Source organism: Phyllobates terribilis, unplaced genomic scaffold, assembly GCF_046119375.1.
Source record: "Phyllobates terribilis strain yellow unplaced genomic scaffold, ASM4611937v1 Scaffold_2__4_contigs__length_985480577, whole genome shotgun sequence".
Classification (NCBI taxonomy): domain Eukaryota; kingdom Metazoa; phylum Chordata; class Amphibia; order Anura; family Dendrobatidae; genus Phyllobates; species Phyllobates terribilis.
Window position 1 is genome coordinate 937,984,789 of NW_027362762.1, and position 22,931 is coordinate 938,007,719.

Consider the following 22,931-nt stretch of genomic DNA (forward strand, 5'->3'; position numbering starts at 1 on the left):
TCTGAGCACAGAAATAAGACACAAGGTAGTTATACTGCATCAGCCAGGTCTCTCCCAGGCAAAGATTTCAAAGCCAATTGGGGTTTCAAGATGTGCTGATGCCATACCTCTGCCTTTTTTTTTCTCTATTCTTTTTTTGTGCATATATTTGTGTTTCTTTAGAAACTTTGTTATACCATGCCTGAGGAAGAGACATAAGAAGTCTCGAAAGCTTGCTTTGTAACATCATTTATTTTATTTTTGTTAATCATTAAAAGGTATCATAACTACAAGATTATCGTGTTTTTCCCACTGAGAGCAAGCTCTTTTGAAGAAACACCAAGAAATGGGCAACATTGAAGACCCTAGATGCAGTGGTTGGCCAAAGAAACTTAGTGCAGCAGATGAAATACACATCATGCTTACCTACCCTCAAAATCAGAAGATATCCAGCAGTACCATCAGCTGAGAACTGTCTGCAACCAGTGGGAGCCAGCTACATCTATCTACTGTTTGGACAACTCTGGCCAGAAGTGGCCTTCATGGACGAATGTCAGACAGAAAGCCATACCTTCTATATGGAAACTAGACCAAGTGACTCAACTATGCACGAAAACAGTGATACTGGGCTGTAGAAATTAAAGTAGGTGCTCTGAACTAATGAGTCACAATGTGAAATATTTGGTTGTAACAAAAGGCAGTTTGTTCCCCAGAGGCTGGAGAGCGCCACAATAATGAAGGCCTGCAGAAATAGTGAAGCACGGTGGAGGTTCCTTGCAAATTTTGGACTACATTTCAGCAAAGAGAGTTGGGGATTTGGTAAGGATTATTGGCGTCTTCAATGCTGAGAAATACAGGCAGATACTTATCCATAATGTAATACCATCAGAGAGGCTCCAAATTTATGCTACATCAAGACATGAACCCAAAATTCCAGCAAATGTTTTTAAGAACGATCTTTAGAGTAATGAAGAGCAAGGAGTCTTGGAAGTGATGATCCGGCCCCCACGGAGCCCTGATCTCATCATCATCCAGTCTGTCTGTGATCTTATAAAGAGACAGAAGGATCTGCACAAGTGACAACCACAGAAGATGTGTGGTTAGTTCTCCAAGATGTTTGGAACAACCTCCTGCTGAGTTCCTTCAAAAATTGTGTGTAAGTACCAATGTACCTACAAGAAGTGATGCAGTTTTCAAGGCAAAGGGCGGTCACACTAAGTATGGATTTGATTAATGTGATTTAGACTTTTGTTTATTCACTTTGCATTTTGTTAATTGGCAAAAATAAAACTAATAACACTTACTTTGCAACATTTTTTTCCCACACCAGCCTAAATCTATAGCACTGTATAAGATACACATAAAGCAGTAAAGATGAAACCTCAGCTTCCTGTATAGTTCTAGAATATTCAATTAGAACAGCCATGTTGTTTTTCTCAAGGGCTTCACCATATGAAAGTTTCTGCTTTCAGTGCTAAGTACTGTGTGAATGAATGGGAGAGTCTGGGATCCAGTACTATCTGTGCATATAATATCAATGGGGAACGTTGGGAAGCAGTGCTATCTGTACCTACATTATTTATCGGAAGACAGAACCAGGCAGTACGATGTGTCCCTGCATAACCTACACGGAGAGGCAAGGAGTAGTACTATCTGTACCTACATTATTCATAGGAAAAGACATGTACACAGTACTATATGAGCCTGCATCACCCACAGGAAGAGGCAGGGGGCAGTACTATGAGTACCTACATCATTGAAGAGGAGAGACAGAGATGCAGTACTATCTACATCTACATTATTTTCTTAAAAAACATTGAGGCAATTGTTCTATGTGCTTGCACCATTCATAGGAAGAGAACAGAAGAACCAGTACTATCTGTGCTTGCATCACCTACATAGAGTGGGGACAAGATGGTACTATCTGTGCCTACATTAACCACATGGAGAAAAAGAGATACAGTACTCTCTGCATCTTCAGTATTTTCAGGGAAATACATTTTGGCAACAATTCTTTGTGTCTACACAAAAGGGAGACAGTACTATCTGTGCTTACATAAACTGTAGGAAGAGAAAACAAGGTGGTACTTTCTTTACCTGCATCATGTATAGGGAGGTAGTACTATCTGTGCCTGCATCACCTGTATGGAGAAGAAATGAGTTGGTATTATCTCTTCCTATAACATTTACAGGAAGAGACAAGGAGTCAGTTCTATCTGTGTCTAGTTTAAAGGGAGAAACAGGTAGACATGATTATTTGTAACTTTTTTTTCCACAGGTAGGTTCTGCTATCTGTGCCTACATTATTTACAGGGAGCAATAGGTTGTAAGTATGATCTCTGACAACATGATCGACAGGGAAAAAGCAAGGAAAAAAGTACTATGTGTTCCTACAAAAAGTGAATAGGAGGCAGTACTATCTGTGCACCTACATTATTTACATGGAAAGACTAGGAGGCACTACATAAACTATACATAAACTATTTTCATGAAGGATGGAGGTAACTATCTGTACCTACATGATGAATATATATGTACTGAAACATAAAATGATGCATCTTGATCATTTACAGAGAGAAACAGTACTACCTGTGCCTACATCATCAACAGGGTGGGATAGGGGAGCAGTGTTACCTGCACATTCAACTAGTAGGTAGATCTATCTATCTATCTATCTATCTATCTATCTATCTATCTATCTATCTACAGTGGGGAAAAGAAGTATTTGATACACTGCCGATTTTGCAAGTTTTCCCACCTACAAAGAATGGAGAGACCTGTAATTTTTATCGTAGGTACACTTCACCTGTGAGAGACAGAATGTAAAAGTAAAATCCAGAAAATCACATTGTATTATTTTTACATAATTAAATTGCATTTTATTGCATTAAATAAGTATTTGATCACCTACCAACCAGAAAGAATTCTGACTCTCACAAACCTGTTAGTTTTTCTTTAAGAGCCCTCCTACTCTGCATTCATTACCTGTATTAATTGCACCTGTTTGAACTCATTACCTGTATACCACACTCAATCAATCACACTCCAACCTCTCCACCATGGCCAAGACCAAAGAGCTGTCTAAGGACACCAGGGACAAAATTGTAGACCTGCACAAGGCTGGGATGGGGTACAGGACAATAGGCAAGCAGCTCAGTGAGAAGGCAACAACTGTTGGTGCAATTATTAGAAAATGGAAGAAACACAAGATGACGGTCAATCTTCCTAGTCTCGGGCTCCATTCAAGATCTCGCCTCATGGGGTAAGGATGATCTTGAGAAAGGTCATGAATCAGCCCAGAACTACATGGGAGGACCTGGTCAATGACCTGAAGAGAGCTGGGACCACAGTCTCCAACATTACAGTTAGTAACACTCTACGCCGTCATGGATTAAAATCCTGCAGGGCACGCAAGGTCCCCCTTCTCACGCCAGCACATGTCCAGGTCCATTTAAAGTTTGCCAATGACCATCTGGATGATCCAGAGGAGGCATGGGAGAAGGTCATGTGGTCAGATAAGGCTAAAATAGAACTTTTTGGTATCAACTCCACTCGCCGTGTTTGGAGGAAGAAGAAAGATGAGTACAACCCCAAGAACACCATCCCAAATGTGAAGCATGGTGGGGGAAACATCACACTTTGGGGGTGCTTTTCTGAAAAAAGGGAAGAAAGACTGCATCTTATTGAAGTGAGGATGCATGGGGTCATGTATCACGAGATTTTGGCCAACCTCCTTCCCTCAGTAAGAGCATTGAAGATAGGATGTGGCTGGGTCTTCCTTTCAAGGTCTTGGAGTGGCCTAGCCAGTCTCCAGACCTGAACCCAACAGAAAATCTTAGAGGGAGCTGAAACTCAATGTTGTCCAGCAACTGCCACGAAACCTGAAAGAACTGGAGAAGATCTGTATGGAGGAGTGGGCCAAAATCCCTGCTGCAGTGTGTGCAAACCTGGTCAAGAACTAGAGGAAACGTCTGACCTCTGTAATTGCAAACAAAGGTTTCTGGACCAAATATTAAAGCGCACCTGTCAGCAGGATTGTGCTCAGTAAACTACATACACTGTCAGGTGGGTGACATTACACTGTTTAAAATTATACCTTGGTTGATGAAATCCGTCAAGTGGTTCTTGTTTAATCTTTACTTTCAGTTTGTAGATAATGATATGCTCATGCTCCAGGGCAGGCCTGTGGGGGGCGCTCTATCTGGTGCTCTGCTTACATATTCATCTGTATGCTCTTATGACAGCTCACTGTGCCTTCACTGACCTGCCTCCTATTTTACATAATGCATCTAGTAGTGCGAGGCTAGGTAAAATAGGAGGCAGGTCAGTGAACGATCAGTGAGCTGTCATAAGAGCATACAGATGAATATGTAAGCAGAGCACCAGATAGAGCGCCCCCCACAGGCCGCCCTAGAGCATGAGCATATCATTATCTCCAAACTGAAAGTAAAGATTACACAAGAACCACAGGACGGATTTCATCAACCAAGGTATCATATTAATCAGTGTAACAGCGCCCACCTGACAGTGTAGGTAGTTTACTGAGCACAATCCTGCTGACAGGTGCGCTTTAAGTTCTGTTTTTCTATTGTATCAAATACTTATTTCATGCAATAAAATGCAAATTAATTATGTAAAAATCATACAATGTGATTTTCTGGATTTTTTTTAAGATTCTGTCTCTCCCAGGTGAAGTGTACCTACGATAAAAATTACAGACCTCTCGATTCTTTGTAGGTGGGAAAACTTGCAAAATCGGTAGTGTATCAAATACTTATTTTCCCCACTGTATGTATGGACCTATCGATCTAGCTATCTATTTACAGTGTGTGGATTTTGGATGTACAGCTGAAGTCATGTACATATTCTGATTGTTTTCACACTCAGCACGTCTGGCATTAGTGATCTTTGGCACGAGGTGCCCATGACACGTATTTCCCAGAGAAGAATCCATCTGTGCTCCATGCTGCAGCGCTGAGACCCCATCAGACAGCTGTACGCAGCGTTGCTGAGGATACATTCGCATACTTATTAGCTCAATCTGTGCAAGGTTTAAATAAACTCGTCCTAGGTTTCCCTGTTGAGGCTGTTGGCCCCTCCACTGCTAATAAATAATCAAAAATTGCAAGATTTATGACATGAAACAAATTATTTCCCACTGCTTCCATCCAGTGTGAAAACATGAAGCATCCAAGTGCAACATTGGAGAGGAAGAAACATCTATCTATCTATCTATCTATCTATCTATCTATCTATCTATCTATCTATCTATCTATCTATCTATTCAAATAAAGAGGAAGGCAGCACTCCAATGGTTAATGTGCATAAAAGTCACACTTTATATTGTCTTAATTGGCTGTTTATTATGGCATACACAGAGCACTATATATAAATGTTGTCAGAACATGATGTTGCTTGGGAAAGGCTCAATATTTGGGAGCCAAAACATAACATTGCACTTTATGGGCTAATAAAAAGTCTGTCTTTTTTACACATTAACTATTGGATGACTGCCTTCCTCTTTTTTTGGTTAGTTATGGGGTTTTAATTCTCTGAAGGTGACTACCAGGTAATATATTAGTGCGGCATCTATCTATATCTATCTATCTATCTATTTAGAGAAAAAAATAAAACAGCATAATAAGAGACTGCAGACTTGTAGCCTAAGGCCGGCCAACCCCTTTAATGCTGTAGCAGCTCAGAAGTTAAAGTCTGTTGTCCTTCTGACTGTGAGCAACAGAGGTTACTTAGGGGCTGGCTTCCCTTCATTCTGTGTCAGTTACAAAGGGCATGTGTGTGTCAGTTGCAGAGAGCCTGTGTGTGTCGGTTGCAGAGGGTCTGCGTGTGTCGGATGCAAAGGGCCTGTCTGTGTCGGTTGCAGAGGGCCTGTGTGTGTCAGTTGCAGAGGGTCTGTGTGTGTCGGTTGCACAGAGCCTACATATGTCGGTTGCAGAGGGCATATGTGTGTCAGTTGTAGAAGGCCTGTGTGTGTCAGTTGCAGAGCTTCTGCATGTGTCGGTTGCAGAGGGCCTGTGTGTGTCAGTTGCAGAGGGCCTGTGTGTGTCAGTTGCAGAGGGCCTGTGTGTGTTGGTTGCAGGGGGCCTGTGTGTGTTAGTTGCAGAGAGCCTGTGTGTGTTGGATGCAGAGGGCCTGTGTGTGTCGGTTGCAGAGGGCCTGTGTGTGTCACTTGCAGAGGGCCTGTGTGTGTCACTTGCAGAGGGCCTGTGTGTGTCACTTGCAGAGGGCCTGTGTGTGTCACTTGCAGAGGGTCTGTGTGTGTCAGTTGCAGAGGGCCTGTGTGTGTCAGTTGCAGAGGGCCTGTGTGTGTTGGTTGCAGGGGGCCTGTGTGTGTTAGTTGCAGGGAGCCTGTGTGTGTCGGTTGCAGAGAACCTGTGTGTGTCAGTTGCAGAGGGCCTGTGTGTGTCGGTTGCAGAGGGCCTGTGTGTGTCAGTTGCAGAGGGCCTGTGTGTGTTGGTTGCAGGGGGCCTGTGTGTGTTAGTTGCACAGAGCCTGTGTGTCGGTTGCAGAGGGCCTGTGTGTGTCAGTTGCAGAGGGCCTGTGTGTGTCAGTTGCAGAGGGCCTGTGTATGTCAGTTGCAGAGGGCCTGTGTGTGTCAGTTGCAGAGGGCCTGTGTGTGTTGGTTGCAGGGGGCCTGTGTGTGTTAGTTACAGGGAGCCTGTGTGTGTCGGTTACAGGGAGCCTGTGTGTGTCGGTTGCAGAGAACCTGTGTGTGTCGGTTGCAGAGGGCCTGTGTGTGTCGGTTGCAGAGGGCCTGTGTGTGTTGGTTGCAGGGGGCCTGTGTGTGTTAGTTGCACAGAGCCTGTGTGTCGGTTGCAGAGGGCCTGTGTGTGTCAGTTGCAGAGGGCCTGTGTGTGTCACTTGCAGAGGGCCTGTGTGTGTCACTTGCAGAGGGTCTGTGTGTGTCACTTGCAGAGGGCCTGTGTGTGTCACTTGCAGAGGGCCTGTGTGTGTTGGTTGCAGGGGGCCTGTGTGTGTTAGTTGCAGGGAGCCTGTGTGTGTCGGTTGCAGAGAACCTGTGTGTGTCAGTTGCAGAGGGCCTGTGTGTGTCGGTTGCAGAGGGCCTGTGTGTGTCAGTTGCAGAGGGCCTGTGTGTGTTGGTTGCAGGGGGCCTGTGTGTGTTAGTTGCACAGAGCCTGTGTGTCGGTTGCAGAGGGCCTGTGTGTGTCAGTTGCAGAGGGCCTGTGTGTGTCAGTTGCAGAGGGCCTGTGTATGTCAGTTGCAGAGGGCCTGTGTGTGTCAGTTGCAGAGGGCCTTTGTGTGTCGGTTGCAGGGGGCCTGTGTGTGTTCGTTACAGGGAGCCTGTGTGTGTCGGTTACAGGGAGCCTGTGTGTGTCGGTTGCAGAGAACCTGTGTGTGTCGGTTGCAGAGGGCCTGTGTGTGTCGGTTGCAGAGGGCCTTTGTGTGTTGGTTGCAGGGGGCCTGTGTGTGTTCGTTACAGGGAGCCTGTGTGTGTCGGTTACAGGGAGCCTGTGTGTGTCGGTTACAGGGAGCCTGTGTGTGTCGGTTACAGGGAGCCTGTGTGTGTCGGTTGCAGAGAACCTGTGTGTGTCGGTTGCAGAGGGCCTGTGTGTGTCGGTTGCAGAGGGCCTGTGTGTGTTGGTTGCAGGGGGCCTGTGTGTGTTAGTTGCACAGAGCCTGTGTGTCGGTTGCAGAGGGCCTGTGTGTGTCAGTTGCAGAGGGCCTGTGTGTGTCAGTTGCAGAGGGCCTGTGTGTGTCGGTTGCAGAGGGCCTGTGTGGGGAACAGCGGCCATATTACTTTGTAGTGGTTAGCAAATAAGTGGTGGATCTGTGTCCTGCATTAGGTTTCAAGGGGGACATTGTCTCTGTGACTGTCCCAGGTGTAGGAGACCTGTTGCCTATAAGGAAGAGGAAAAATAATAGAGTGTCCCATGAGGAGATAGAAGCTGGGAAGGAGGAGAATGCATTCTACCTAGAGTAGCTGTAATGGTTAAAGTCTGGTTGAGCAGAGCTGAGCTTGAGTGCAGGTGTATGCCACGTGAAGTAGCTATGACAGCAAAGGTAGAAAGACCAGAGACTTTATATAATGTTGTAAGTGGGTTGTAAGCCGGGGTATGCTCTGTACACAGAGGGCAGTGACATCAGATCTGTCTGATGTCTGTCTGATCTCTGGTGTATGACCTCAGATATATTGTAGTGGCAATAGAAAGATTTCTGCAACCTGTAGTTCCCCAGCTGATGAAAAGCTAAGAAAGACAAAAACAAGTCCCCCAGACAGATCTGCCCCAACACGTCCTCACACATCACTATCAATTGTGAGAAGCCCCGAGGGCATTGTCATTTAATTATTGCTAATATTACTGTTAATAAGGCCTGATACCTATCATCACATAATAATCCCAGATTTGTGGATAACAAATTAGTTTGAGGTTTTTAAAATAGATTCATATGATAGATAAATATAGATAAACATATATTATATGAGATAGACAGAGACTCTATCTATTTTTCTCATATCTATTTATTCATATTAATATATGTCTTGTACAGTGCCTTGCTAAAGTATTCATACCGCTTGAACTTTTTTACCCATTTTTTTCACGCTACATCCACAAACTTAAATATATTTATTGGGATCTTATACATATGATACAAGGTTTTCTAAATATCTTAAAATATAAATCTGTAATTGTATGTGCATTTGTATTCAGGCCCCTGAGTCAATACTTTATAGGACCACCTTTCACTGCAATTACTGCTGAAGTCTTTTGGGGTCTGTCTCTACCAGTTTTGCACATCTACAGGCTGACCTTTTTGCCCATTCTTCTTTGCACACTCGCTCTCGCTCAGTGAGATTGGATGGAGACGTCTGTGATCAGCAATTTTCACGTCTTGTCACAGATTTTCAATGGGATTTCGGTCTGGACTGTGACTGGGCCGTTCACACACATCTTTTGCTGCCTCTAACAGGTTTTCCTCCAGGATTGCCCTGTATTTAGCTCCATCCATTTTCCCATCAACTCTGAAGAGCTTCCCTGTTCCTGCCGAAGAAAAGCCTCCCCACAGCAGGATGCTCCCTCCATCATGTGTGACGGTGGGGATGGTGTTTCCAGGGTGATGTGCTGTGTTACTCTTCCACCACACATAGCGTTTTGTAGTTAGACCAAAAAGTTCTACTTTGGTCTCATCTGACCAGAGCACCTTCTTCCACATGCTAGCTGTGTCCCCTACATGGATTTTTGCAAACTGCAAACAGGACCTCTTATGGCTTTCAAATATGGCTTTCTTCTTGCCTTTCTTCCGTAAAGGCCAGATTTGTGGAGTATACGAAAATTAGTTGTCCTGTAGACAGATTCTCCCCCTGAGCTGTGGATCTCTGCAGCTCCTCCATAGTGACCATGGGCCTCTTGGCTGCTTCTCTAATTAGTGTTCTCCTTGCTTGGGATATCAGCTTAGATGGACAGCCATTTCTTGGTAGGTTTGCAGTTGTGCTACACTCCTCCCATTAATTTTTGTGCCACAACTTTATCCCTGACATGTCTGGTGTGCTCCTTGGTTTTCATGATGCTATTTGATCCCTAATGTTCTCAAACAAACCTCTGCGGTCTTCACAGAACAGCTGTAGTTACACTGAGAGTAAATTGGACTCAATTTACTAATTATGTGACTTCTGGAGGAGATTGGTCACTCAGGGTCTTATTTAGGGGTACAGGGGCTGAATTCAAATGCACGCCACAATTTTCAAATTTATATTTTTAAAATAATTAGAAAATCCTGTATCATTTCCTTTACACTTCACAAGCACTTGCTACTTTGTGTTGGTATATCACATGAAAATCCTAATAAAATACATTTAGTTTGTGGGTGTAACGTGAAAAATGTGGAAAAGTTTATGGGGTAGGAATATTTTTTTCAAAGCATATTATATACTGTATATATAATTTTCTATATATTATAATGACAACTTGCCGTAAATCGCCCTTTATGCTGCTATTTTTCCCTGTAAATCTGTACACAGCTTCATTGACACCTGTCAGGTCCATACTGGCCTGCAGTCCTCCTGTTCTTATCCTATGTGACAGCAGCTAATCACTTTCTGCCTTGCTGCTAACCTCACATTACTTCTCTCTCATTGTCCTGCTTTAATCCTGTTTTCTCCGGGAAGAGCCGACATTTCATTAAATAGATGGTGACAATGGCAGCAGCCACATCCAGTAATACATCCTCGTCAGGGAGCAGGGGTGACAGTGCAGACCTGAGTTTGAAGAACCCTGGAATCAGATCCTGGCAGAGGGTGAATGTAATGAGGAGATGAGGGTGAGACGTTCTGTACCGACTGTGATCTCATCGAAATTAATGGACATCTTCAGGAACAGTGGAGAGAAAACAATGCACTAGCGGCTTCACTCATCCTATATTATAACTTATAATGGGCTCATGTGGCTCTCAGATGAGACGTCTCCATCCATGTTTGCTTATTTTTGGATGTTCTGAAGTACAGGCCTGTGGTTCCCAAATTTCATCAAGCACTGAAACTCCAAAACAACTAGAGACTCCACTGTAAATGTAACCTGCGATACATATCAATGAAACATCACTAGTCTAGGCTATAAGACCACAAAAATTAATTAAGACTGAGACCTCCAGACCCCAAACATCAGGCACCAAGGTTAACCTAGAATCCAGACCCAAAAATTTATTCAATCCCCAGAACAAAACTGAATGCAAACCTAAGACCCTCGATTTTAATGCAGACACAGACCCAATAATTAATTGAAGCCACAGACCCCCCCAAAACTAATTAAAACTCTAGACCAAAAAAAATAATTTAGACCCACAGAATCCCAAATTTAATACAGACCCTAGAGTTCAAAACCGAGACTTCAAAATTAATTCAGTCCCCAAACATCAGACACCAAGATAAATCTAGAATCCAAATACTAAATCAAACCCCAGTCCAAAAAAAAAACAAACAATTAAGACCTCAAACCCCCAAAATTAATTCAGACCCAGACCAAAAATTAATTGAAGCCCCAGGCTAAACACATCATTTTAGATCTCAGAAACCCCAAATTATTTCAGACTCTAGACTTCAAAACCGAGACCTCAGAATAAATTCAGACTAGAAATATCAGATACCAAGATTAGTTCAGAATCCAGACCCAAAAATTAAGAGACGCCTGAGACCAAAAAGTTATCCCCTACATCAAAATAAGTTCAGGAGTCAGATTCCAAAATTAATTCAGACCTCAAAATAACTTCAGAGATGGAAATGACCTGCAATACTGCCACACCAAAATCTATGCATGGTAACCAATAAGGGGACATAGTGCTCGGAGAGGTTATTGGGAGTTGGACCCCCTTAATCCAAATCTTAATAGGCCATGAAAGTGTCCGACACTTCGAATTGTGCAGGTCTGCCCTAAAATTCATAAATCTGATCCTTTTGCGGGATTGTTCTGTCAAAACTTTTACTGTTGGCAAAAATGGGTCTCTTTTAACAAAAGGGATTTCTGAATTGGATAATTTTAGGCCTTAAAGGGAATCTGTCACCCCCTGGGAGTTATCAGACCTCTACTATGGTCATACAGGGTATAGAAAAGTAAATCTATACATACCTGTATGGCCCATAGTAGAAGTTTGATTGCGGAGAAAAGCGCTTTAATCAACTCTATTTTGTACAGTCTTGGCGTCCGGGGGACGCCAAGCAATCCCCGCCTATGTGCTTATTATTCCCCCAAATCCCCGCCTATGTGCTTATTATTCCCTGAAATCCCCACCTATGTGCTTATTATTCCCCCAAATCCCCGCCTATATGCTTAATTATCATATTCCCCCCTCCCCTGCACGTCACAGGGTCCTTTGGTTTTGTCTCCGCACAGAGTTTCTCAATGACAAAAGGGGCCTCTTTATTCCCAACATGAAATCACCATTACGCTGATTCCACAAGTCGTCGTACATCTCTACAGTACTGAAAAACCTCATAAAGATTTGTTTTACAGAATATTGAAAAATATTATTTTTTTATATACACCACATAAGAGCTGAAGGACAAATGTCTGGCTGGCTGCAGCTTCCTCTGAGATTGTCTGACTCCTTCCCGTGAATTTTCATTTTTTGCGAGTCTCTTTTTTCTTCCAATGACAAAAAAATTCCAAGACAGGCAAAATCGTGAGAAAAATCCAATTATGCCATTTTTTTGGCCTTTTTTTGGCCTTCGTCCTATTATGGTGATACCAAACTTATATAGTTTTATTTCTAAATTTTAGTGGTGAAAAAAAAAATCCTAAAGTTTATGAAAGAATACATTGGGTTTGTGTTGCAATTTTCTGACATTTAAATTTTTCCGTCTGTTGATGGAACTGGGTAAGAGGACTTGATCTTCGCATGGCGAACTGATGTTTTAAGTGAAACCTTTTTGGGGTAAATTCATCATTTTGATTGCTTTTTATTACTCATTTTTAAGAATCTGTGGCAACAAAAAAAATAGTACTTCGCTTTTGATTTTTTTGTCATTATGACATTTACCATTCGGGTTAATTAATCTGATTTTTTTAGATCTGGCAGATGTGGCGATACCCAATATATTTATTTTTTATTTTTTTAATTTCTTTATTTTTAATGGAAAAAAGAGGATGCTTTGAATTTTATATATGCTATGTTTTATATATGTACTGTAAAAAGACAGGAGGTGAGGTCCTGGATGGCAGGTATGTGTTACTGAGAGAGTTTTTATTTTGACTGGGGTTTGGGTCCAGGATTTAGAAGCGCCCTAAAGAGCCTGGGTGGGAAAGGTGTCACGGGTGTGTCAGAGGTGACAGACAGTCGCCCTGCAATGGTTTGCAGGAGATCTCCACGTTTGGCATTGCAGACAGCTGCCTAGATTGGAGGCTGTGTTTAGGACACACTCCCTCCACCTCCCTTTAGTCTGGGTGTATATATACCTGGTGTGTCTAGGTGGGCGTCGCCGGTTATACTCTTTCCTACTTGGAACTTGGCTGAAGTAGCATCACGTCCTCTTTGGAGTCTTGAGACCGTCTTACTGGCCTAATAAAATGCTCCTGGTCTAGCTCAGGTAGTAGTGTGTGCTGAGGCTGGAGAAAGACGGAGCTGGTGGATAGTATGTACAGCAGCTGGAGAGGTTCCTGTAATAACAAATCAGTGAGACCATTTCATTTACTTTGCCTTACCCAGAGAAAGGACTGTTTTGTTATTTATCTATGCTGAAGAAAGGACTGTATGGTTATCCATTTGTGCTGAAGAAAGGGCAATAAACTTTATTCTATTTTGAAATAAAAACTCTATGCATATCCACATGACTGCCAGAGAGCTGATATCCCTACAGTGTGTGTGTATATATATATATATATATATATATATACACATATGTACATACACTGTTTATGTATATATATAATATACAGTACAGACCAAAAGTTTGGACACACCTTCTCATTTAAAGATTTTTCTGTATTTTCATGACTATGAAAATTGAACATTCACACTGAAGGCATCAAAACTATGAATTAATACATGTGGAATTATATACTTACCAAAAAAGTGTGAAACAACTGAAAATATGTCTTATATTCTAGGTTCTTCAAAGTAGCCACCTTTTGCTTTGATGACTGCTTTGCACACTCTTGGCATTCTCTTGATGAGCTTCAAGAGGTAGTCACCGGAAATGGTCTTCCAACAATCTTGAAGGAGTTCCCAGAAATGCTTAGCACTTGTTGGCCCTTTTGCCTTCACTCTGCGGTCCAGCTCACCCCAAATTTCGATTGGGTTCAGGTCTGGTGACTGAGGAGGCCAGGTCATCTGGCGTAGCACCCCATCACTCTCCTTCTTGGTCAAATAGCCCTTACACAGCCTGGAGGTGTGTTTGGGGTCATTGTCCTGATGAAAAATAAATGATGGTCCAACTAAATCCAAACTGGATGGAATAGCATGCCGCTGCAAGATGCTGTGGTAGCCATGCTGGTTCAGTATGCCTTCAATTTTGAATAAATGCCCAACAGTGTCACCATCAAAGCACCCCCACACCATCACACCTCCTACTCCATGCTTCACGGTGGGAACCAGGCATGTAGAGTCCATCCATTCACCTTTTCTGCGTCGCACAAAGACACGGTGGTTGGAACCAAAGATCTCAAATTTGGACTCATCAGACCAAAGCACAGATTTCCACTGGTCTAATGTCCATTCCTTGTGTTCTTTAGCTCAAACAAGTCTCTTCTGCTTGTTGCCTGTCCTTAGCAGTGGTTTCCTAGCAGCTATTTTACCATGAAAGCCTGCTGCACAAAGTCTCCTCTTAACAGTTGTTGAAGAGATGTGTCTGCTGCTAGAACTCTGTGTACCATTGACCTGGTCTCTAATCTGAGCTGCTGTTAACCTGCGATTTCTGAGGCTGGTGACTCGGATAAACTTATCCTCAGAAGCAGAGGTGACTCTTGGTCTTCCTTTCCTGGGGCGCTCCTCATGTGAGCCAGTTTCTTTGTAGCGCTTGATGGTTTTTGCAACTGCACTTAGGGACACTTTCAAAGTTTGCCCATTTTTTTGGACTGACTGACCTTCATTTCTTAAAGTAATGATGGCCACTTGTTTTTCTTTACTTAGCTGCTTTTTTCTTGCCATAATACAAATTCTAACAGTCTATTCAGTAGGACTATCTACTGTGTATCCACCAGACTTCTGCACAACACAACTGATGGTCCCAACCCCATTTATAAGGCAAGAAATCCCACTTATTAAACCTGACAGGGCACACCCGTGAAGTGAGAACCATTTCCGGTGACTACCTCTTGAAGCTCATCAAGAGAATGCCAAGAGTGTGCAAAGCAGTCATCAAAGCAAAAGGTGGCTACTTTGAAGAACCTAGAATATAAGACATATTTTCAGTTGTTTCACACTTTTTTGTTAAGTATATAATTCCACATGTGTTAATTCATAGTTTTGATGCCTTCAGTGTGAATGCACAATTTCCATAGTCAAGAAAATACAGAAAAATATTTAAATGAGAAAGTGTGTCCAAACTTTTGGTCTGTACTGTATATACACACAGTGGTGTGAAAAAGTGTATGCCCCCTTCCTGATTTCTTTTTTTTTTTTTTTTGCATGTTTGTCACACTTAAGTGTTTCAGATCACAAAACTAATTTAAATATTTGACAAAGATAACACAAGTAAACACAAAATGCAGTTTTGTAGACGAAGGTCTTTATTATTAAGGGAAAAAAAGAAATCCAGACCTACAGGGTCCTGTGTGAAAAAGTGATTGCCCCCCCACTTAATTTTTGTTTTAACTGTGGTTTATCACACCTTTGGGAAGCTGAGTTCAGTTTCCCTAGCCACACACGGGTGTTAGGAATCATGGGAATGGAGAATGTCCGGTGCTACGCTACTTCGTTCGCAGGCGCCATCATTGTCCTGACCCTGGAGTTGCAGTTACTAGGCATGAACGGAAACTGTCCCAATCTTATGGAGCATTGCATTCTAGTGTTGTAGGATGTGTGAGGACAAAGGACGCCGTGTATCTCACTGATTTCTCCAGGTGCCAGGCAACGCAGGATGCTGCGGAGTCTGGCACTATGCAGTGGTAGGATGTTATCAACACCTGATCATAAGGCGGGCTATTTAATCCTGCTCCCTGCACAGTTCTTTGCTGTTTATTGCAGTTCCTATGTGCTGTGTGGTGCTAGCATTAGGGAGAACCCATGCAGCTTTGTGGAGTTGGTACCTCTAGGGAGTGAAGGCAGCAAAGATGGCATCGGCAACAGTGTCATTTATGTGGTTCCTCGCGCCATTTGATTTGTGAATGTCCACATCTGGAGCTGGCAGGAAACGACCGGGCCTAACTGGGTTTGGGGATCCCCAGTTAGGTACTGAGGTGCCCCTAGCACAGAAATTACTTTTACCTATTGTTATCACATTTAGCGATAAGAGTGTGGAGGGTTATGCTTTTATTGATTGCGGGGCTGAGATAATTTTTTTAAATGCTGCCGTGGCCAAGGAGTTGGAGGTTCCTTTTATCTCCTTGGATGCTTCTATAGCATTATCTTCTCTTGATAATTCTCCCCTTGCCAAGAGTATTGGGTATCTCACCGCCAAACCAGTATCTATCACCACAGGTTGTCTGCATAAGGAAGAGGCATGCTGTTTTATTTTACGGGATCTTCCTACTGCTGTGGTGTTAGGGTTATGAGTGTGAAGCCAAGGGAGACCTATTATTGACTGGCAAAGGAATGATATTGTTAAGTGGTCCTCCAACTGCCAATTGCTTTGTATTACCAAGCCTCTTAAGGTAGTAGGTTCCACCTATTAGGTCCCGTGGTATGTGGCTATATGGCAGAGTTCTCACAGGTGTTCTCCAAAAATGCCTCCCAGGAATTACCTCCACATAGAACTTATGACTGTTCCAACCAGCTCATTGAGGGGGCAAAGTTATCTAAGGGCAGAATTTTTAACCTGTCAGAACCCGAAAGGCAAATTTAGGAAAAATTGAGAAATGGGTTTATCTGCCCTTCTAAATCCCCAGTTGGAGCAGGGTTCTTTTTTTGTGGCCAAATAGGATGGTGTTTTGAGACCATGTATTGACTATTGTGAGCTCAATCGCATAACTGTACATAATCAGTACCCTCTCTCACTCATCTCTGACCTCTTTAACCAACTGGTGGGGGCAAGTTGGTTTACTAAGCTGGATCTCTGGGGGCTTACAATCTAGTTCGCATCAAGGAGGAGGATGAGTGGAAAATGGCCTTCAATACCACTAGGGTAATTATGAGTATTGTGTCAAGCCTTTTGGGCTCTGTAATGCTCCAGCTGTGTTTCAAACGCTTGTAAATTATATTTTCTGTGATCTTTTGGGTATTTGTGTAATTTTTTACATCGGTGATATCCTCATCTTCTCCAGAGACCTGGATGCGCATAGGGACCATGTGCGCACCGTCCTGAAAAGATTGGAGAATCATTTTATGTGAAAAAATAGAAATGTGTTTTCGAAGTGCAGGAGTTGGGGTTCCTGGGACTCATTCTGTCCCCCCACGGGGTTTCAAATGGACCCTGAGAAGGTGAGGGCGGTGTTAGAATGGGCACAACCGGTTAACCTCAAGAAATTGCGCTTCTTTGGGTTTGCCAATTATTACTGGAGGTTTATTAAGGGTCTTTCCAAGGTGATGAAACCCTCTCCCATCTTACCCATAAGGGGGCAGATGTGTCTAAGTGGGGACTGGAGGCCATTAAGGCCTTTAATACACTTAAGAAGGCCTTTTTCTTCGCTCCAGTTTTGGTCCAGCCTGATGTCAATAAGCCTTTTGTGGTGGAAGTGGTTGCCTCTGAGGTAGGGGTTGGAGTGGTGCTCTCCCAGGGTTCCACCACCATAACGCATTTGAGGCCTTGTGCGTTTTTTTCTCGGAAATTCTCTCCTCCAGAGCTCAATTATGACATCGGCAATCGTGAACTTCTTGCCATAAAGTTAGCTCTAGAAGAGTAGAGGCATCTCCTTGAGGGAGCTAAGCACACATTCATGGTGCTTACTGACCATAAAAAATCTGTTTTTTTAGAGAATGCTAAGAGAACTTCAACTTCAACATGGGCTTTGTTTTTTACCAGATTCAATTTTTCGATCTTTTACTTCCCTGGGACCAAGAATGCTTCGGCAGATGCACTCGCTCAGAGTCGTTGTCCTAGTGAGCCTGAAATTATGGAACCTGATTTTATTCTTCCAAAGTGCATTGTAGTCTCTTCTGTCAATTTAGCCTGGGAGGTGGTTAAGGCTCAGGAAATGGCTCCGTCCAGCATACCTCATGATAAAATATTTGTTCCGGTGCAGTTACGGTTGGGCTTACTCAGAGAGTGTCATGACTTGGTCACAATGGGTCGCCCAGGCATTAAGGGGACTTGTCACTTGTTGAGCAGAAAGTCTTGGTGGCTGTCCTTGGGTAAGGATGTTGAAGCTTATGTTAAGGCATGCGAGATCTGTGCCAGGAACAAGGTGCCTCGCGTCACTCGGCAGTGAAACTTCTCCCTTTGCCCATTACTGTACGTCCTTGGTCCCACATATTCATGGACTTCATTATGGATCTCCCTGATTCCAAGGGTATGACTACGGTATGGGTTATTGTTGACCGATTTTCTAAACAATCACATTTGGTTCCTGTGGCTCAATTGCCCAGTGCGCAGGACTTAGTAGATTTGTTCCTTGTTCATGTGGTAAGATTACATGGGGTTCCTATGAATATTGTCTCTGATCTTTGTTCCAGTTTATCCCAAGATTCTAGAGGGCTTTCTGTAAACGCCTCAGGTCGGATCTTTCATTTTCATCTGCATACCATCCTCAAACTAATGGGCAAATGGAGCGAACCAGCCAGTGTCTTGAGTACTATCTAAGATGTTTTTGATCCCATACTCAGCATGAATAAGGATCATACTTAGCCTTGGCAGAGTTTGCCCTAAACAGTAGATACCAGAGGGCTTGGAAATGTCTCCCTTCTTCGATGTACTTCCGGCAGTCTCTGATACTAGCCACTGACTCCGAAGGGTTTGCGGGGAAGCCCGTATCCACCTCAAGAAAGCAGGGGAGAGAACAAAGAGGCAGGCTGGTAGGCGCCATCAGCAAGGTCAGAGTGGGGGACAGAGTTTGGGTGTCTATTAATAATCTTAAGATTAAGGTACCATCTTCTAAGCTCGCACCCAGGTTTATAGGACCATTTCCCATTAATGAGGTTGTCAATAAGGTGGCTTTTCAGGTAGGTCTGCCTTTCTTTATGCGGGTTCCCAATGTTTTTCACAAGACATTATTCTGGTAGATAATACTGAGGAATTTGAGATAGAAAGTACTGTAGACTCTTGTAGAGTTCAGAACTCCATTCAGTATTTGATTCATTGGAAGAGGTACAGTCTTGAGGAAAGGTCCTGGGTCTCGAGAGGTAATATACATGCCAATTGTCTCATCGCTGAGTTCCATAAGACGTTTCTGGACAAGGTAGGTGGTGAGAGCCCAGAGGTCTCTCCTAGGGAGAGGGACACTGTTAGGAATTGTTTTTCTGCGCTCCCAACTGGGAATGGAGCAGGTCCGGTGCTATGCTACTCCGGTCGCAGGCACAATTGTCCTGACCCTGGAGGCAGAGTTAATACACATTCACGGAGACTGTCACAATTTTATGGAGCATCGCATTCTGGTGTTGTAGGATGTGTGAGGATGCGGGACGCCGTGTCTCTGATTTCTTCCGTTGCCAGGCAATGCAGGAAGCTGCAGTGTCTGGCACTATGCAGTGGTGGGATGTTGTCCATTCTGTTGTTCAAACTAGCAGGGAGTGACTGTCTGAGAATGATTGTGAGGTGTTCAACCCCTGATCATAAGGCAAGTTATTTAATCCTGCTCCCTGCTGAGTCCTTTGCTGTTTATTGCAGTTCCTATGTGCTGTGTGGTGAGTGGTGCTAGCGTTAGTGTTGCTATCTTTTCTGGGATTTTTCCATTATTTCTTCTGGTCTCACATCCTGGGGTTCATGCGGATGTACTCACTTGGTTCTTGACTAGGCACCAACCGCGTCACCAGACGCCAGCTATCCAGCGACAGTGGGCCTGGGAAAGGCTCTGCCAAAGTCTTCCTTCCTTTTACTGGGTGATGAGTATTGCCGACTCCCAAGGGCTTGCCTAGCTGGGCAGCTTGCGCCAAGTGCATTTGTGGCTGCGCCTTAGCTATTTTGATGCCAGTCTTGCTGAGTCCCTCTGCAAAGCGCATAAAAACAGGCCTGATTATTGCCATACCTGTTCTCAATCAAGAAATCACTTAAATAGTGCCTGACTGACAAAGTGAAGTAGACCAAAAGATCCTCAAAAGCTAGACATCATGCTGCAATCCAAAGAAATTCAAGAACGGAACAAATGAGAAACAAAGTAATTGAGATCTATCAGTCTGGAAAAGGTTATAAAGCCATTTCTAAAGCTTTGGGACTCCAGTGAACCACAGTGAGAGCCATTATCCACAAATGACGAAAATATGGAACAGCGGTGAACCTTCCCAGGAGTGGCCGGCCAACCAAAATTACCCCAAAGAGCGCTGCGATGACTCATCCAAGAGGTCACAAAAGACCTCATAACAACATCCGACAAATTGCAGGCCTCACTTGCCTCAGGTTAAGGTCAGTGTTCATGACTCCACCATAAGAAAGAGACTGGGCAAAAATTGCATGCATGGCAGAGTTCCAAAACGAAAACCACTCCTGAGCCAAAAGAACATAAAGGCTCGTCTCAGTTTTGCTTGAAAACATCTTGATGATCACCAATACTTTTGGGAGAATACTCTGTGGACTGACGACAAAAGTTGATCTTTTTGGAAGGTGTATATCTCATTACATCTGGTGCAGAATGTAGACAACATTTCAGAAAAGAAACATCATACCAACTGTAAAATATGGTTTTGGTAGTGTGATGGTCTGGGGCTGTTTTGCTGCCTCAGGACCTGGAAAACTTGCTGTGGTAAATGGAACCATGAATTCTGCTGTCTATCAAAAAATCCGGAAGAAGAATGTCTGCCCATCTGTTCCTGATACTTGGATTATGCAGCAGGACAAGATCTTGGAATAATAATAAGTTCCACAATTGAATGTATTTAAATAAAATGTTCCTGTGCTGAGATAATCTTATAAATGTGCCCCTGCTGTGTACTGTGTAACGGCTGTGTCTGACCGTACAGGAACATGGTCTGATCATACCACATCTCCTGGGCAGGGAGGGGAGAAAAAAAGTATACAGATATTAAAGTAGGGGGTCGCAGCTGATTCTTTCTTTGAAGTAAAACATTGTTTATAAACAGGCAGAGAAATGTTTTACCTCACAAAAAGAATCAGCTGTGATCCCCGGCTGTCCTGTCTGTATACTCTTTTGCTTCCTCCCCTGCCCAGGAGCTGTGGTATGATCAGACCATGTCCCTGTACGGTCAGACACAGCCGTTACACAGTACACAGCAGGGGCACATTTATAAGATTATCTCAGCACAGGAACATTTTATTTAATCACATCCAATTGTGTTACTTATTATTATTCCAAGATCTGTTGATTAAAATCAACTTTCATTCGTGGGAAAACCCCTTTAATTTAAAAACTGCATTTTGTATTTAGTTGTGTTATCTTTGCCTAATTTTTAAATTTGTTCTGTGATCTGAAACTTTTTCACTCCACTGTATATACAGTATATAATATATATATTTTTTCTTTTTTAAAAAAGTTTTTTTTTTTACTTTATTTTTTAGTGCACTTGGGGGACCTGAACCTGCAAAACTGTGCTATATACAGCAATACCCTAGTGTTGCAGTATAAAGTAAAATGAACAATCTCTTATAAAGCCCAGCCTTTAGTAGTTCACTTACTGCCATTGCAGCGGGGTGGAGGGGAGGGGGTGAACAGATGACCCCCAAAAGTGATGTTTTGGAGAACAAAATGAACAGCTGGAGAAACTCTGTTAAAAATAAAAAAAATTCTATCTAATTATATTTATGTACAATAAGGAAACAAGAAACTCAAGGAAAAAGTACAAGAGAAGAAAACAGAATAAAAGTAGGAAAAAACAATCAGAGAAGCTTTAAGAGACAAGAGGATCCCAAGAAATTCTAATAAAAAGTTCCGCACTGTCATGCGTTTCTCGGAGACTTTTCGTCTTGAATCCCATTTCCCCTATCGCATTAAAAAGTGACACATGTGCTGAAGAAAAAGCCGCCGCGGGCACAGGCTTCATGTCTTAGGAGATCGCATACATTTTCCCTGTGATTGTAGAATACCTGTAATCACTATACGGATACATTTTCCAGCTCCAGGAATGAAATCTATTATTTCTATTATTTGAAGTTTCTGTTGCTCTGTATGTTTCTTAGGATATATAAAAGTTAACCTCTGGAATAAAGGATTGCCTATTCTTAAAGAGGACTCGTCAGCTCTCCTTTCTGCTTGTGTAAATACTTGTATTTCTTGCAATAAAGCAATTCTGGAGCATCTTTATTTAGAACTGTGTTATCCATCTGTTATTCCTCCTAGAAATGTATTAACTCCTTCCTGTTACATGACATACCATTATGTCATGGAGATACTGTTGGTGTATGGAGCAGGCTCAGGAACTGAGCCCGTTCCACACAGTGCAGATATCAGCTGAGTTATACAACCAGCACCTTCTTCTAACAGCAGCGATCATAGCTAGCTCCGATTTCTGCAGTTTAACCACTTAAAGGGAACCTCAACAGTTTTTTGCCTTATAAACCATGCCCATCACGTTTAAAATCATTTAAATGGGATACCTAAAACCCTTTATACCCTCAGAGGTGCCCCTGCATACCTCCGAAAAAGTCATGTACCGTGCTGCATGCAAAATGTGTGATGCAGTCCGATGGGCGAATCCAGATCATGCTCAGCGCCACCCTGCCTGGTCCCTTCAAATACTGCCACTTTTATCTGGATGGAAGTGGATGATGTCTCCTGCATCATTCACACAATGCTTGAAGTCTCCCTGGCTGGTCAATAGGGCAGAGTGAGGCGAGCCTGTGCAGGTCTCTGCTTGCACTGCGCAGGCGAGAGACTTCGAGCACCGAGTGGATGACGTAGGAGACATCATCCACTTCCATCAAGTCAAAAGAGACTGGAGTGGCACTGAGCGCGATCTTGATTTGCCCATTGTACTTGGCCATGCAATTTTCACGCAGTGCGGAGACATGAGAAAAGCACTTTTTCCAAGGTGTGCAGGTGTGCAGGGGCACCTCTGAGGGTATAAAGGGATTGTAGGAATCCCATTTAGGCTATGTGCCCACGATGCAGAAATGCTCCGGATTTTTCCTGAGCGTTTCTGCATCTCCCTGGCAGAAAAAACGCATTGCGGATTGTACATGCAGATTGTACATGCGGATTGTACATGCGGATTGTACATGCGGATTTTACATGAGTTTTTTCTGCCAGGGACAAGCGTATGTCACGCGTTTTGCACATGCGATTTCA

At 43.2% G+C, this 22,931-nt stretch overlaps 1 protein-coding gene across 4 annotated transcripts in view; it reads right to left on the reverse strand.

Annotated features, from left to right (window-relative positions):
- Positions 1-22,931, reverse strand: part of KCNJ6 (potassium inwardly rectifying channel subfamily J member 6) — a 296,106-nt gene that overhangs the window by 89,231 nt on the left and 183,944 nt on the right. Inside the window, exon 1 of one of the 4 annotated variants that reach the window (XM_073668414.1) lies at positions 12,903-13,070. The exons of 2 other annotated variants lie outside the window; for them this stretch is intronic. The gene's annotated coding sequence lies outside the window, so the exon portion shown is untranslated. Of the gene's footprint in view, positions 1-2,076; positions 2,114-12,902; positions 13,071-22,931 lie in introns of those variants that run through there. One more of the 4 variants, XM_073668415.1, reaches the window with a different exon arrangement.